This window comes from Astatotilapia calliptera, chromosome 6, assembly GCF_964374335.1.
Source record: "Astatotilapia calliptera chromosome 6, fAstCal68.1, whole genome shotgun sequence".
NCBI classification, from domain to species: Eukaryota; Metazoa; Chordata; class Actinopteri; order Cichliformes; family Cichlidae; genus Astatotilapia; species Astatotilapia calliptera.
In genome coordinates, this window is record NC_137427.1 from 37,434,701 (window position 1) to 37,450,535 (window position 15,835).

Sequence of the window (15,835 nt, forward strand, 5' to 3'; positions counted from 1 at the left end):
CGGGGCCGGGTCGCGGGGGCAGCAGCCTAAGCAAAGAGGCCCAGACCTCCCTCTCCCCAGCCACCTCCTTCAGCTTATCCGGGGGAATACCAAGGCGTTCCCAGGCCAGCCGAGAGATATAATCTCTCCAGCGTGTCCTGGGTCTGCCCCGGGGCCTCCTCCCGGTGGGACATGCCTGGAACACCTCACCCAGGAGGCGCCCAGGGGGCATCCTTGTCAGATGCCCGAACCACCTCAGCTGGCTCCTTTCGATGTGGAGCAGCAGCTGCTCTACTCTGAGCCCCTCCCGGATGGCCGAACTTCTCACCCTATCTCTAAAGGAGAGGCCAGCCACCCTTCGGAGGAAGCTCATTTCTGTCGCTTGTATCCGCGATCTCGTTCTTTCGGTCACTACCCACAGCTCGTGGCCATAGGTGAGAGTAGGGCCGTAGATCGACCAGTAAATTGAGAGCTTCGCTTTTACACTCAGCTCCCTCTTCACCACGACGGACCGGTGCAGCGTCTGCATTACTGCAGCTGCAGCCCCAATCCGTCTGTCGATCTCCGGCTCCCTTCTCCCATCACTCGCGAACAAGACCCCGAGATACTTGAACTCCTCCACTTGGGACAGGAACTCATCCCCGACCCGGAGTGGGCACTCCACCCTTTTCCGGCTGAGAACCATGGCCTCAGATTTGGAGGTGCTGATCCTCATTCCCGCTGCTTCACACTCGGCTGCGAACCGTTCCAGTGCGAGCTGGAGGCCCTCACCCGATGAAGCCAACAGAACCACATCATCTGCAAAAATCAGAGATGAGATTCTGAGGCCACCAAAGCGAAAGCCCTCCGCCACTTGGCTGCGCCTAGAAATCCTGTCCATAAAAATTATGAACAGAACCGGAGACAAAGGGCAGCCCTGGCGGAGCCCATCACCCACCGGGAACGAGTCCGACTTATTGCCGGCAATGCGAACCAAGCTCTTGCAACAGTTGTATAGGGATCGAATGGCCTGTAGCAATGGGCCAGACACCCCATACTCCCGCAACACCTCCTACAGGACACCCCGAGGGACACGGTCGAATGCCTTCTCCAAGTCCACAAAACACATGTAGACTGGTTGGGCAAACTCCCATGCACCCTCAACCATCCTGGAGAGGATAAAGAGCTGGTCCAGTGTTCTGCGACCAGGACAAAAACCGCATTGTTCCTCCTGTATCCGAGGTTCGACTAGCGGACGAACTCTCCTTTCCAGCACCCTGGCATAGACATAGTTGGAACACACCCTCCGGTCCCCCTTCTTAAAGATGGGGACCACCACCCCGGTCTGCCAGTCCACAGGTACTGCCCCTGATCTCCACGAAAAATTGCAGAGGCGTGTCAACCAGGACAGCCCTACAACGTCCAGAGCCTTCAGGAACTCGGGGCAGACCTCATCAACACCAGGGGCTCTGCCACCAAGGAGTTGTTTAACTGCCTCAGTGACCTCGCCCCCCTCATCCCCAGACTCTGCTTCCTCCTCGGTAGACGTGTCAGTGGGATTAAGGAGGTCCTCGAAGTATTCCTTCCACCGCCTGACAATTTTCTCAGTCGACGTCAGCAGCGCTCCGCCAGCACTATACACAGTGCAGGTAGAGCACCGCTTTCCCCTCCTGAGACGCCTGACGGTTTGCCAGAATCTCTTCGAGGCAGTCCGAAAGTCTTTTTCCATGGCCTCTCCGAACTCCTCCCACACCCGAGTTTTTGCTTCAGCCACTGCCTGAGCCGCAGTCCGCTTGGCCTGTCGATACCTGTTGGCTGCCTCCGGAGTCCCACAGGCTCTCCTCCTTGAATCGCTACCTTATCGTGGTTGTTATGGATAGGCGTAGCTTTGAGTCACGTGGTGTCAGTAATAGTGATTGCTATATCACCTGTTCACGGCCCGAGGGAAATTTTGTGAATGAGTGGGTGATGGGGGAAGTCGACTTTTGCTGACCGCTCAAGCTTAGAATGTTTTTGTTCACTGTTTTCTACGGATTTAACAACAAATAAAGGAGTTTTAACTTGGAACTTTGACTAACGTTTTAAACAGCGGGCGCGTCAACATTATTCCCCTATTCAGCTGCTCGGCGACTCAAAGGCTTGACAGTCGCCAATATTTGTCAGCAAAAAGCGCGACGGCAATGGAGCGTCCCGCAATCAGCGCTGAATAAACGCCGTCGCGAGCCCACACACCGCCACCACTACACCCATAAAATCGGCTAGTCTGACAGATAAGGAGAAGACGACGGTGGTATGTAAACTGTGTTTTTGTGCTGCGTATTGTTTGTTTGAACGCAGTTTGGATTCTGACCATACGAAGATGTTTTTGTGACACGCCCACCGCTACGTTTGCTATTCGGTTTGGTGTGTGTGTGTGCTGTGGCTCTGCAGGCGTTCAACTGAGTTTGAAGGAATTGCTGTTGCCTTTGTTTTGGATTTTGGCATGCTGCTTATGTTGAATGCTTAAAATGAGTGGATCACAGGCTGCATCTGTTGTTGGAAAAACTGAAAAGGATAAAAGAATAACTTCCCTCACTGAGAAAGCTCTTGCAAACAAAATTGAAACCATCCAAACAGATCGGAAAAGGCATGTAAACAAAATGAAAAGTGTTATTATGTCTCTTAAAGAGCTAATGAAAGATGATAAAAATCATTCACAAGTCAAAAAACAGTTTGATGAGTTAACACACCTGTTTAAGGATGCCAGTGCATTGCATGAATCTTTACTTTCTCTAATCTCATTTGATGAGAAAGATAAACAAAATACATGGTTCTCAAGCATCTCTAAATACAATAAAGGGTTTATGGAGGATGTTAACATATGGCTTTCTGAAACTGATAAACATTCAGGGAGGCCATCATCTGACAAGGCACAGTCACAGGAAACTTCCCTGGGAGGAGAAGTGGAGGTTCGAGAGCACACTGGAAAAGAACCACAATTATCTCTTAATCCTCAGAACGATGTTAATGATGACGTGTTGCCATCCGACAGTGTGTCAAATCAAGGCAGTAGGTCAAGCTCAAGAGTATCATCTACTTCATCTGCATGTCTCAGGGCAGAAGCTGAAATGGTCGCCTTGCTCGCACGTCAACATATGCTGAAAGAAAAACACTCTCTTGAAGAACAAGAGGAACAATTGAGGAGAAAGAAAGAACAACTTCAGCTTGAAGCAGATATAGCTGCAACTGTTGCAAAGGTGAACGTGCTGAGAACTGGATCCGCTATGCGGAGCGTCGCTTCACGGAAATCTAATGGAATGGAATCATATTTTAAAACAAAGGGAAACAGCCTTGAAATTCTTAATGCGGATGCAGAGACTTTTGTTCCTCAGACGCTTACAAAAGGAAATGCAATCACTGGGAATGCAGAGCTTCAAGTAAAAACAGTGCAACAGAATATCAAAAGGGAAAGGCCTGCACCAGCTTTTATGGGGCCTTCTGATGCTTTTGGATCAATTCCACCTTTGCCTAAGCTACAAGCTGCTCTTCCAGTAGCCAATGAAAATCTGTTGTCCATTATGGAAAAACAAAATGAATTAACTTGTATGTTGGTCCATCAGCAAAGTCTTTCTTCACTGCCCAAAAGGGAGATTCAAACCTTTGATGGTGACCCTTTACATTTTCAGGCCTTTATGCGCTCGTTTGAACAGGTCATAGAAGCAAAGACTGGCGATGCTGGTGACTGCCTGCATTATCTTGCACAGTACACCAAGGGGCAGCCCAATGAACTTGTTAAAAGCTGCCAACATATGTCTGGAAGTGCTGGATATGTAAAGGCAAAGACTCTGCTGTATGAGCACTTTGGGAATGGACATGTGATTGCATCTGCCTATTTGAACAAAGTTCACTCATGGCCACTGATTAGATCGGAAGATGGAAAAGCTCTTCAGGCATATTGTTTGTTCTTACGTGGATGCTGCAATGCAATGGAAGAGATTAATGATCTCTTTGAATTAAATACACCTGCCAATATGCTTGCTGTGGTTAGAAGACTGCCATATAAGTTAAAAGACAAATGGCGAACAGTAGCATATGACATTCAGGAGAGGCAACATCGCAGAGCCGCATTCATTGACATTGTTTCCTTCCTTGAGCATCAAGTTAAAATTGTAACAGATCCCATCTTTGGAAATCTATGTGACGTTCCAGCAACACATCTAGCAGCCAAGGGCAGCAATGGAGGGAAATGTTCTCCACATCTAAAAGCTAAAGGAAGTAGCTTCGCCACAACAGTCTCTGACGTCGAGAGACAGAATCAGACAGAGGCTCAAGATCCTCACAGCACTGTGAAGGCTTGTTTTTTCTGCAAAGGCGGACACACACTGGAGTCATGCGCTCTGCTTGATAAGAAACCTCATGATGAGAAGATTTCTTTTCTTAAAAAGAATCGCATTTGTTTTGGCTGTTTGTGTACTGGGCACATAAGCAAAGAATGCAGAAAACGCCTTTCATGTAAAATCTGTGGCCTCCGACATGCAAGTATACTCCATATTCACCACAAAGAGAAGAATGAAGTCAAACCTAATAATGAGGCAGATAACATTCCTGTTACGATCCAGACTAGTGGTCTTACTGGGGCCGGTGAACAGGACTGTAAGCTTGCCATTGTGCCAGTTAAAGTAAAATCAAAGAGAGGTCAAAGAATAGTGGAAACGTATGCCTTTCTGGACCATGGGAGTTCAGCATCCTTTTGTACAGTGGGTCTTATGGACAAGCTGAATATTGCTGGGAGGAAGACAAAGATTCTCCTGCGCACCATGGGACAGGAGAAAGTGGTGGACAGTTTCATTGTACCTGAACTTGAAGTTGCTGGATTGGACAGTGACATGTACTGTGATATGCCTAACCTCTTCACTCAGCATAAAATGCCTGTAGATACTGGTAACATCCCAAATCAACAGGACCTGGATGACTGGCCACATTTGAAGCACGTTCATTTGCCAGAAATTAAGGCCAATGTTGAGCTTTTGATTGGCATGAATATGCCCAGAGCTCTAGAACCTTTGGAGGTCATCCGGAGTGTAGGTGATGGACCCTTTGCCATTAGGACTGTGCTCGGCTGGACTGTGAATGGGCCACTTAATCGAGAATGCTGTGGAAGGCCAGGATGTTTGGCAACAGTTACCGCCAACAGAGTTTCTGCTGTCATACTGGACAAGCTATGGAAACAGCAGTTCAAGATGGATTTTCCTGAGAGCAGCAATGATGAACAGATGGGGCTGTCAAAGGAAGACTTGAAGTTCCTGGAATTGGCCAGCAAGACGGTGACTTTGGGGGATTGGCACTACAGCATTGCCCTGCCACTAAAAGACCGAGACATAAGAATGCCTGACAACCGTGCAATTGAGCAACGAGCCTTAGGTTTGAAGAAAAGGTTCATCAGAGATAAAGACTTTCACAAAGACTACACTGCCTTCATGACAGATCTTATATCTAGAGGATATGCAAAGAGAGTTCCAGTCACAGAATTAGAGCGCCAGAAATGGGGAAGGATTAAACGCAACTTCGTTCCCGGAGATGTGGTCCTTATAGTGGATGATTCTGCACCTCGTGGTTCCTGGATCATTGGGAGAGTCACCGGAGCTGCACCAGATGAAAAGGGGCTTGTGCGTCAGGTCTGGATTAAGACCCCAACCAGCCATGTGTGCAGACCCATCACAAAGATATGCCTTCTTCAGGAGGCTTCTGACCCATGACTATGACATTTTGACACAGTGTGACATAACTAACTTTGAATTGACTTTAATGTTATGAGATGTACATTACAGACTGACTATATTTAGGCTAAGTGCTGGTAACCTCTGGCCTATGACTGACTGACCATGTGCAGACAGAAGAAAAGAAGAGAAGACATGAGAAAATAACTTTGGTGAACTTTTTGAGTATGTTATGTTGTCTCACTGGGTGTCTGTGATTGATGAAGTGCGTGTTGTGAGTTGTGGTGTTGGATGTGTAATTATTACTGTAAAAATGTAATAATTAGGGGCCGGAATGTTATGGATAGGCGTAGCTTTGAGTCACGTGGTGTCAGTAATAGTGATTGCTATATCACCTGTTCACGGCCCGAGGGAAATTTTGTGAATGAGTGGGTGATGGGGGAAGTCGACTTTGTGACCGCTCAAGCTTAGAATGTTTTTGTTCACTGTTTTCTACGGATTTAACAACAAATAAAGGAGTTTTAACTTGGAACTTTGACTAACGTTTTAAACAGCGGGCGCGTCAACATTATTCCCCTATTCAGCTGCTCGGCGACTCAAAGGCTTGACAGTCGCCAATAGTGGTGGAGGGGTTTGTGTGTCCCAGGGATCCCAGGGGCTATGTTGTCTGGGGGCTTTTGCCCCCTGGTAGGGTCTCCCATGGCAAATTGGCCCTGGGTGAGGGACCAGACAAAGAGCGATTCAGAAGACCCTTATGAAAAGGATACCGAGGGAACAGTTTACCCTGCCCGAGATAGGGTTACCGGGGCCCCGCCCTGGAGCCAGGCCCGGGGAGGGTGCCCGAGGGCGAGCGTCTGGTGGCCGGGCCTTAGTCCATGGGGCCCGGCCGGGCACAGCCCGAAGAGGAGACATGGGCCCATCCTCCCGCAGGCCCACCACCCGCAGGAGGCGCCATAGGGGTCGGGTGCATTGTGTGCCGGGTGGCGGCCAGGAGTGGAGGCCCTGGCGGACTGACCCCCGGCTGCCAAGACTGGCAATAGGGACATGGAATGTCACCTCTCTGGTGGGGAAGGAGCCTGAGTTAGTGCGTGAGGTTGAGAGGTACCGGCTAGATATAGTCGGGCTCACCTCTTCGCATGGCTTGGGCTCTGGAACCAGTCTCCTGGAGAGGGGCTGGACTCTGTCTCAGTCTGGAGTTGCCCCTGGTGAGAGGCGGCGGGCTGGGGTGGGTATTCTAATATCCTCTCGGCTTGCTGCCGGTACGTTGGGGTTTTTCGACGATGAGAAGACGAGAGGGTTTGTTCCCTGCGCCTTAGGGTCGGGGAACGGGTCCTGACTGTCATCTGCGCTTATGCGCCGAGTGGCAGTTCAGAGTACCCAGCCTTCTTAGAGTCCCTGGGGGAGGTGCTGGAGGGTGCTCCACCTGGAGACTCTGTTGTCCTGCTGGGAGACTTCAATGCTCACGTGGGTAATGACAGCGAGACCTGGAGGGGCGTGATTGGGAGGAACGGCCTCCCTGATCTGAACCCGAGCGGTGCTTTGTTATTGGACTTCTGTGCTAATCACAGTTTGGCCATAACGAACACCCTGTTCGAACATAAGAGTGTCCATAAGTGTACGTGGCACCAGGACGCTCTAGGCCGTAGGTCGATGATCGATTTTGTAATCGTATCAGCAGACCTGCGACCATATGTTCTGGACACTCGGGTAAAGAGAGGGGCTGAGCTGTCAACTGATCACCACCTGGTGGTGAGTTGGATCAGGTGGCGGGGGAGGACGCTGGACAGACCTGGTGCACCTAAACGCGTAGTGAGGGTGTGCTGGGAACGTCTAGCAGAGGCCCCAGTCCGCGAGATCTTCAACGCACACCTCCGGCAGAGCTTCAACAGCATTCCGAGGGAGACTGGGGACATTGAGTCCGAATGGACCATGTTCAGCGTCTCCATTGCCGAAGCTGCTGCATTGAGCTGCGGCCGCAAGGTGGAAGTTACCTATTGATACAAAGTATTTCCTGTTTTCTAAGTATGTTTTGAACCAGTTTAGTACAGTTCCTGAAAGACCTGCCCAGTTCTCCAGTCGTTTGAGTAATATGTTGTGGTCAACTGTATCAAATGCTGCACTGAGATCCAGTAAAACTAAGACTGACATTTTTCCACTGTCTGTATTCAGACATATGTCATTGAACACCTTGGTCAGAGCGGTTTCAGTGCTGTGATTCTGTCTAAAACCTGAGTGGAAGGCATCATAGCAGTTATTCTGTGTTAAGAAGTAATTGAGCTGTTGAGAAACTGCTTTTTCAATGATCTTACTTAAAAATGGGAGATTTGAGATCGGCCTGTAGTTGTTCATTTGTGTCTTGTCAAGATTGTCCTTTTTCAGTATAGGTTTTATTACAGCAGTTTTTAGTGATTCTGGAAACACACCTGATAATAAAGAAAAGTTGACGATCTGTAACAGGTCTGACTCCAAAGTCTTTGAGACCTTTCTGAAAAAACTTGTTGGCAGGACATCTAAACAGCAAGAGGAGGAGTTCAGTTGATCTAAGATGTCCTCCAGGTCTTTGCTGTTAATAGGGTGAAACTGTTTCATGGTGTTTAAACAGTTTTTCGGTGGACACAGTACATATTCTGGATCTGCTGTTGATGTACCAATTGCTTGTCTAATTTTTTGGACTTTTTCTGTGAAGAATTTGGCAAAGGCCATGGTCGAATGAAGTTCAGCTGCCACTGACACAGGAGGGTTTGTTAGCCTGTCAACTGTAGAAAATAAGACCCGAGCATTATGGCTGTTTTTAGTGATGATGTCAGAGAAGTAGGACCTCCTTGCACTCCTCAGTTGTAAATTATAATTGTGAAGTTTCTCTTTATAGATGTCATAATGAACCTGGAGGTTTGTTTTTCTCCATCTGCGCTCAGCTTTCCTACACTCTCTTTTTTCATTTTTCACTAGTGTGGAGTTTCTCCATGGAGACTTTTTCCTTCCAGAGATAACCTTCACCTTAATGGGAGCAATAGTGTCCATTACATTTAACAGATTGCATTGAAGCTATTGACGAGCTCATTGACTGACCCTCTGGACAGGTCAGGTGTTAATGGGAAGACCTGGTTAAAAATTGCACTACTGTGTTCAGTTATACACCGTTTTGTTGTTGATATATTTATGTATGTGGGCTGAGATTCTACTTTCAAAGAAAACACAGTAATGATCAGACACGCCCACATCAGACACAGTAACCTTTGAAATGCTCAGGCCCTTGGAGATCAGTAGGTCAAGAGTGTGTCCTCTATTATGTGTGGCCTCTGTTACATGCTGAGTCAGCCCAAAGTTGCCCAGAGTGTTACTCAGGTCTTTAGTCCCTTTGTCCTGAGGGTGGTCCACATGGATGTTAAAATCCCCAACAATAATTACACAGTCGAAATCAACACAGATCACAGACAGCAGTTCACTGAGGTCATTAAAAAAGTCTGTGCAGTATTTGGGAGGCCTGTAAACATTAAGAAACACAACTTTGGATGGGGCCTTCGGCTGTAAAGCCACATATTCAAAAGACTGAAAACTTCCAGGAGATAGCTGCTTACATTGAAATGATTCATTAAATAAGACAGCAACCCCTCCTCCTCTCCTGCTCACCCTGGCCTCACTGATAAAACTGTAGTTAGGAGGGGTCGTCTCGATGAGTACAGCTCCACTGTTACTTTGGTCCAACCAAGTTTCAGTTAAAAACATAAAATCAAGGCTGTGCTCAGTGACTAAATCATTAATTAAAAACGTTTTCCCAGCTAAAGATCTAACGTTTAATAAAGCCAACTTAAGTGTTTTAGAGGTATTACTTGTCCCCTCGTGTTTGGGAGCAGTCTGTGGCACACAAGGTACGTTTACTATGTTTAAAGATCTTTTGGAGTGCAGCTCTCTGTGTTTTGACCAGGCCACATGTCTCCTGTCACCTAAAAGTACAGAAATTTTAAAACCTTCTAGTAAACAGGGTCCCAGCTTCTCCTGGGAAAAGTCACCACTGCCATAATCCTCGCAGCCCGGACCCTCCACACATCACACATCAGACTGCGGAGACAGGGCATGAAGGTGGTAAGGAGGAACTAAGGGGGGCGAGGCTGGGCAATGTGACTTCGCTTGCTCTGTTGAGGGTGGGGCTCGATGGCGAACCTTTGGCCGCTCTGGTGGGGGGTTTATGGGGGACAAAAAGGGATTGGGCCGGGGGGTAGATCTGAGCCCAGCATTGACCCGCTCCATCATCTCCTCAGTGAATTTCAGGTGTGGGGAGGAGGGAGAAAGGGAGGGGGAGGAGGGTGATGGGGGTGATGGCCTGTCAGAGGTTTGGGGGACTGGGGAAGATCGTGGTCCCTGGTCCTGGTCGTTGGTGTTGTTGAGAGAGTTTGAGGCAAATAGGGACCCCTCTTCTTGCCTCAGATGTCTCTCCTTTCTGAGGCTCTTCCCGGGTGGGGGCAAATGGAGCTCCTCCTCAAGGTTTCTGATGGGCTTTGTCTGTTCTTGGAGTACTGTTTGTTCCTCTTTATCTCAGCCTTGGCACCAAGCACAGATGGATGACGTATGGAATAAAACAAGTTGGAGGTGAACAGTTTCACCCCTGACTTGTTAAAATTAAATCCATTTGCTTTAAACAGATGCCTGCGTACCCAAAAAATATTAAAGTTGTTGATAAAATGCACTGAGTGGTCAGCACATGCTGATATAAGCCATTTATTCAGTGTTAACAACCTGCTGAATCTCTTGTCTCCTCCTCTGACCGGCAGTACAGGTCCACTGATGAATACAGCTGCATTCAGAGAGTTTACAGTATTTAGTAATCCAGTAAAGTCCCGTTTCAGAACCTCCGACTGTTGTTTGGACACATCGTTTGACCCTGTATGCAGAACAATGTTTGTCACAGTTGGATATTCATCTGCAATTTGAAGAATTCTCTCCTTCAGGTTGTTGACCATATCGTTAGGAAAGCAGAGGACTTTAGTGTTCTTACCGCACATCCTTTGTACATCCTTTACGGCAGAGTCACCCACAATCAGAGTTTCAGGCCTAGCCTTTAGCTTTCCCTGTGGTCTTTTACTTTTCAACAGATTTTTAGACCTTACTTCGCTGCTTTTAGATGGATGGTTGTCCGATATAGATCCAGGGTCCTTTGATAGTGGAGCAAATCTGTTCTGCACTTTCACATTCAGTTGTTTTGGAGGTTTGTTGTTAACCTTCCTATTCACGGTTGTCCAGTCCTGTTTCCTCTCGTAGACAGGGGTAGATGAGCTTCTCTGTCTCGTAGGAAGTGAAGGCCAGTCTGTTTCAGAGATTTCAGCTCGCTGTGCTCTGCCCGTGATACGTCCTCCCCCTTCCAGGAGACATGATTTATGTCTTGGGGGAAGACAGTCCAAGGGGTGATTATCACTTGAGGATTTATAATAATGCACAGAGTCTACTTTCTTGGTCATATTATCTGTGCTCCTTAGCTGTGTACTAGCTTGCTCATCGCCATTGTTTTGAATCAAAGGCAAGGTTGTTTCATTTCCACACAGTCCATTTACCTCCACGTTTACTTCTAAGCGATGAATTTTTGTCTCCAGTACTGCAATCTTCTGCAGAAGGCTGTGGTAGTCATCTGTGGAGAGGGAAGGCGTCTTGTTGCTAGTTAGCCTAGCGGTTAGCACCTTTCCAGGCTATTGAGGCTGTTCGGTGCCCAGACGCTGTAATCAGGCTTCAGCTGTGTCTAGGCCACAGACACACGGAGCGCTGAGGATAAGGTAACTATAAAAATGTTGCTGTTTCTGTTAAGAACACTTTAGTCCTAATGATCTATAAGTGTCCAGAAGCTATCGCAGGTAAACTCATACGGAAAAAAGGGAAAAAATCAGCATAAAAATCAATAAAAATCAATAAAAGAAGCAAAGCATTTAAGAGCAAAGAGATGAAGCGTCCACACTCACAAAAGGGAGGAGCAGAAAATATAGGGAGAGATTTGCTTTCTCTCAGTTAGAACGTAGAGTAAGGGCTGGGAATTGGGGACTACTGGATTGGAGGAAGGATAGTAGTAAGAAGGCAGATTGACTTTCAGGCATAAACCACCCGCAGGGGCTTGCTGGGTGTTATATATCAACACATATACATATATCACTGACTTTCAGCTTGTTGTGTTTGTGGATATATGACTGACTTTAATTATTACACATTCACACATAAATAAGTGACGTCATATTCAGTACTTTTGACACTTCACTCTTCGGCGGCTCGCTCCATCTTATTAGGGAAATTCCACAAACATAAATGTAAATTTCAAAACTCAACCCCATCATTTAATTTGTTTTTGATTGAAATTGAATATTACTTTAACTCTCTTAAATTAACTTCCAATAAAAAAGGTTTATCACTGATTGAAATTCGTTCAGAAATGTTTAACGAATGAGCTGTCACAACTTTCAAATACAAAGTTGTTATGAAGTCTGTCACATTCCCCCCTTTCTTCTTTTTTTATCCTTTATTTATTTATCCTTCTTATTTCATTGTACTGTATATTGTTACTCTTATTTGCCTTGTATGTCTACTGTACAAACTGAACTGGAATGACTGACTGTTCGCTTTATGGTTTCAATAAAGTTTGGGAAAAAAAACCAACCTCTTCAGCCGCTCCCGTCTGCCGTATTTTGCGGCAAAATTATCCACACCCACTGCCGCGCTATGAATTGTGGGATATATGGGACCACGAAGCGTGCACCGGACCACGCTTGATATTTGGGGAAATCGACGGCGCATTTGGAGTATGCATTTGAAGTACACTTCGAATTGGGACAGCCGTCGTCGCGTGGCAGTGACGTAACCGCACTTAACATGCGTACTTCAAGCGTGCAGTCTCTTAATTGGGACACAGCCTAAGAGAGCCAGTATACAGGAGAGAATCAGGACAGAGAGTCTTACATTTGGGTCCTAACCTACCTGCCTGCCACATCTGGGGAACACAGCTGAAAAAAATCTAACTGACGAGACTTTGGAAGCAAAATTGAACACAATGTACACGGGACAAGAGACTGTCAAAATAAATTAGGAAGTATGAGAAACACACAATGAGAGTCTGACTAAAAACAGAGAGACAGCGAGAGTGAGAACACAAAGAGAGAGCGAGAAACAGAGGGAAATATGACTGAGGAAACTAAGAAACATGGAGAAAAGACTGACTTCACAAATAACTAACACAGAAACTAGAAAGAGGACGGGGAACACAGGGGGAGGAATGAAAACAGACACTTCAAAACTTGACAATAAAAATAAGAATACCAATATTAAACAGAGAGATCACAACTATAATAACCAGAAAGAAAAAAGAGAGAAAGAAAGGAAAAAATAATAATAAAATAAATAATGCATTTTTATAATAAAAAAAATGTTAAAAGATTCAGCTCCTTTTGTAAAGGATGTTGCTTTTTTAAAAACTACTTCAAAGGAGAAACTATTTTCTACCAGTAAATACTGAAGTTGAACTAATAATATATTCCAAACTAAGTTGTGTGTATGTGTGTATATATGGATACAGAGAGAGAAAGAGAATTTGTGCATCTATACAAGTAAATGGCCTGTATTTATATAGCACTTTAGTCCCTAAAGTGGATAATGAGATTGTGGTAATCACTTTTCCATGAATGTTCAGTGCTATATTTTGAGCTTTTGTGCTATACAGTTTATCATCCTACATTTTAAAGATAATAAAAACCCAAATCAAAATAAGTTGGGACAGTGTGGAAAAACAAATAAAAGAAGAAAGTACTGATTTCTAGATATACTTTGACTTATAATTCATTGCAGACAATTTGAACACAAAAAATGTCATGTTTTGTCTGATCAGCTTCTTTCATTTCATCCTTTCCGGTCACTCAGACCTGCAACACATTCCAATAAAGGTTGAGACAGGAGCAATTTAGGGCTAGTAATCAGTTAAATTGGATAAATAATGAATTGATTTGAAACAGGTGATGTCAACAGGTGATTGTACTTATGATTTGGTTCAAAAGCAGCATCCAGGAAAGGTCTAGTCCTTTAGGAGCAAAGATGGGCCGAGGATCGCCAGTTTGCCGACAAATACATGAGAAAATAATCGAAATGTGTAAAACATAATGTTCCTCAAAGAAACAAATGAAAAGATTTAGATATTTTCAACAGTGCATAACATAATTAAAAGATTGAAGGACTCTGGAGGAATTTCAGTGCGTAAAGAACAAGGGCAAAACCCAAAGCTGAACAACCGTGATCTCTGATCCCTCAGGCGTGTAGGATTAAAGAAATTATTTTACTGCTACTGTTCATAAGTAAGTAAGTAAACTTTATTTATTAAGCGCTTTTCACAGACAGACAATCACAAAGCGCTGTACACAAATATTAAAATATTAAAATAAACAATAAAATCAATAGACATTATATACAATGTAAAAGATCAAATGTAAAAAATATAAAATAAGTAGATCAACGAAAGGCTTGTTTGAACAGAAGAGTTTTTAACTGTTTTTTAAAAGAATCCACAGAGTCAAGCAAACGTAAATGTAGTGGTAAACTGTTCCACAGCCTTGGTGCAACAAACTGAAAGGCTCTGTCCCCTTTTGTCTTCAGTCGTGTACGGGGAACAACTAAGAGACTCTGAGTCTGTGAGCGGTGATGACGAGCAGCAGTGTATTTTATAAGAAGCTTGGATAAGTAATCCGGAGCCTGGCCATTTAGTGCTCTGTATGTTAAAACAAGAATTTTAAAGCGGATTCTAAACTCTATTGGGAGCCAATGTAAAGAATATAAGATGGGAGTGATGTGAACACGCTTGGTAGAGCGAATTAGTAGTCTGGCTGCTGTGTTTTGTATTGTCTGGAGGCGAGAGAGAAATGATTTATCCAAGCTAGTAAAAAGGGAATCACAGTAATCTAAGCGTGATGACACAAATGCATGAATGAGTTTTTCCAGTTCAGCTGAGGAAACCATACTGTATGTCGCAGTTTAGACATGTTTCTTAAATGATAGAAACAGGAACGAGACAAAGATTTTACATGAGAGTCAAGGCCCAGAGAAGAGTCAAATATTACTCCAAGATTTTGAATATTTGACTTGACAGATGGACAGAAAGAGGCAAGAACCTGACTGATTTTAGAATGTAGCTCAGGAGGAGCTATGATCATGGTCTCGGTCTTGTTAGTATTTAGAACAAGGTAGTTGCTTGAAAGCCAATCAGAAACCTGGGTTAAGCACTGGACTAGGGTGGACAGCCTATCCAGCTGGTGAGGCTTAAAGGACATATGGAGCTGAATGTCATCAGCATAAAAATGATAAGACAGGTCGTTAAAAGATTGAATGATACCAGCTAAAGGAAGCATATAAAAAGAAAATAGTAATGGACCTAAAACTGAAACCTGTGGGGGTTCAGTTTTCTCTACATAATAGAGACCTGAACTGATTTTCAACAATTTTTTCAAGTAATTTACTTACAAATGGCAATTTTGAAATAAGTCGGTAATTACTAGCAGAGCTAGGATCAAGATTCTGTTTTTTTTTTAACAGAGGAGTTACCTCAGCATGTTTAAAATAAGATGGAACATAGCCTTGCCTCAGTGAACTGTTGATGATGGATAGTAATGTGGGACCAATGCTGGTGATAGACCCGGACAGGACAGAGTGAGGTAATATATCTACAGAGCATGATGAGGATTTCATTTTACCTAAAACTATATGTAACAAGTGTCACCTGGCAGTTTGTTGCTCTCTGCCAGGTGATTGGCTGAAGAGCTGTGAAAAGGTAGTGGGTGTGTGGGGTGAAGTCAGCGCTCTTCTGTGGAAAAAACCAGAGGCAATTAATTCACTCAGGTGCGAGTGGGTATACTGTCGGTAAGAGACTTTTGCCATTTTTGTTTGGATCGCTTGCTATTGCATGTGCCTATTTTTAATGTGTCATTGGACTTTTTTAGTGTGACCACGAATTTTAATAGAAGAATTGATCAAGCCCTAGATCGACTGCGCACAGGGAAACTGATCAATATTGTAGGTATATTGAGTGTTTGTTTTAGCTTCATGATTTTGAATGGTTTTATAAAATTGCTATTTTATTGGGTAATATTTTAATTGATAATGTTGTTTGTTTTTCAGCTGTGCTGTCTTTGCTGTCCTTTTTTCGTTCTTTTGATTGATTTGTAATTTTGTTT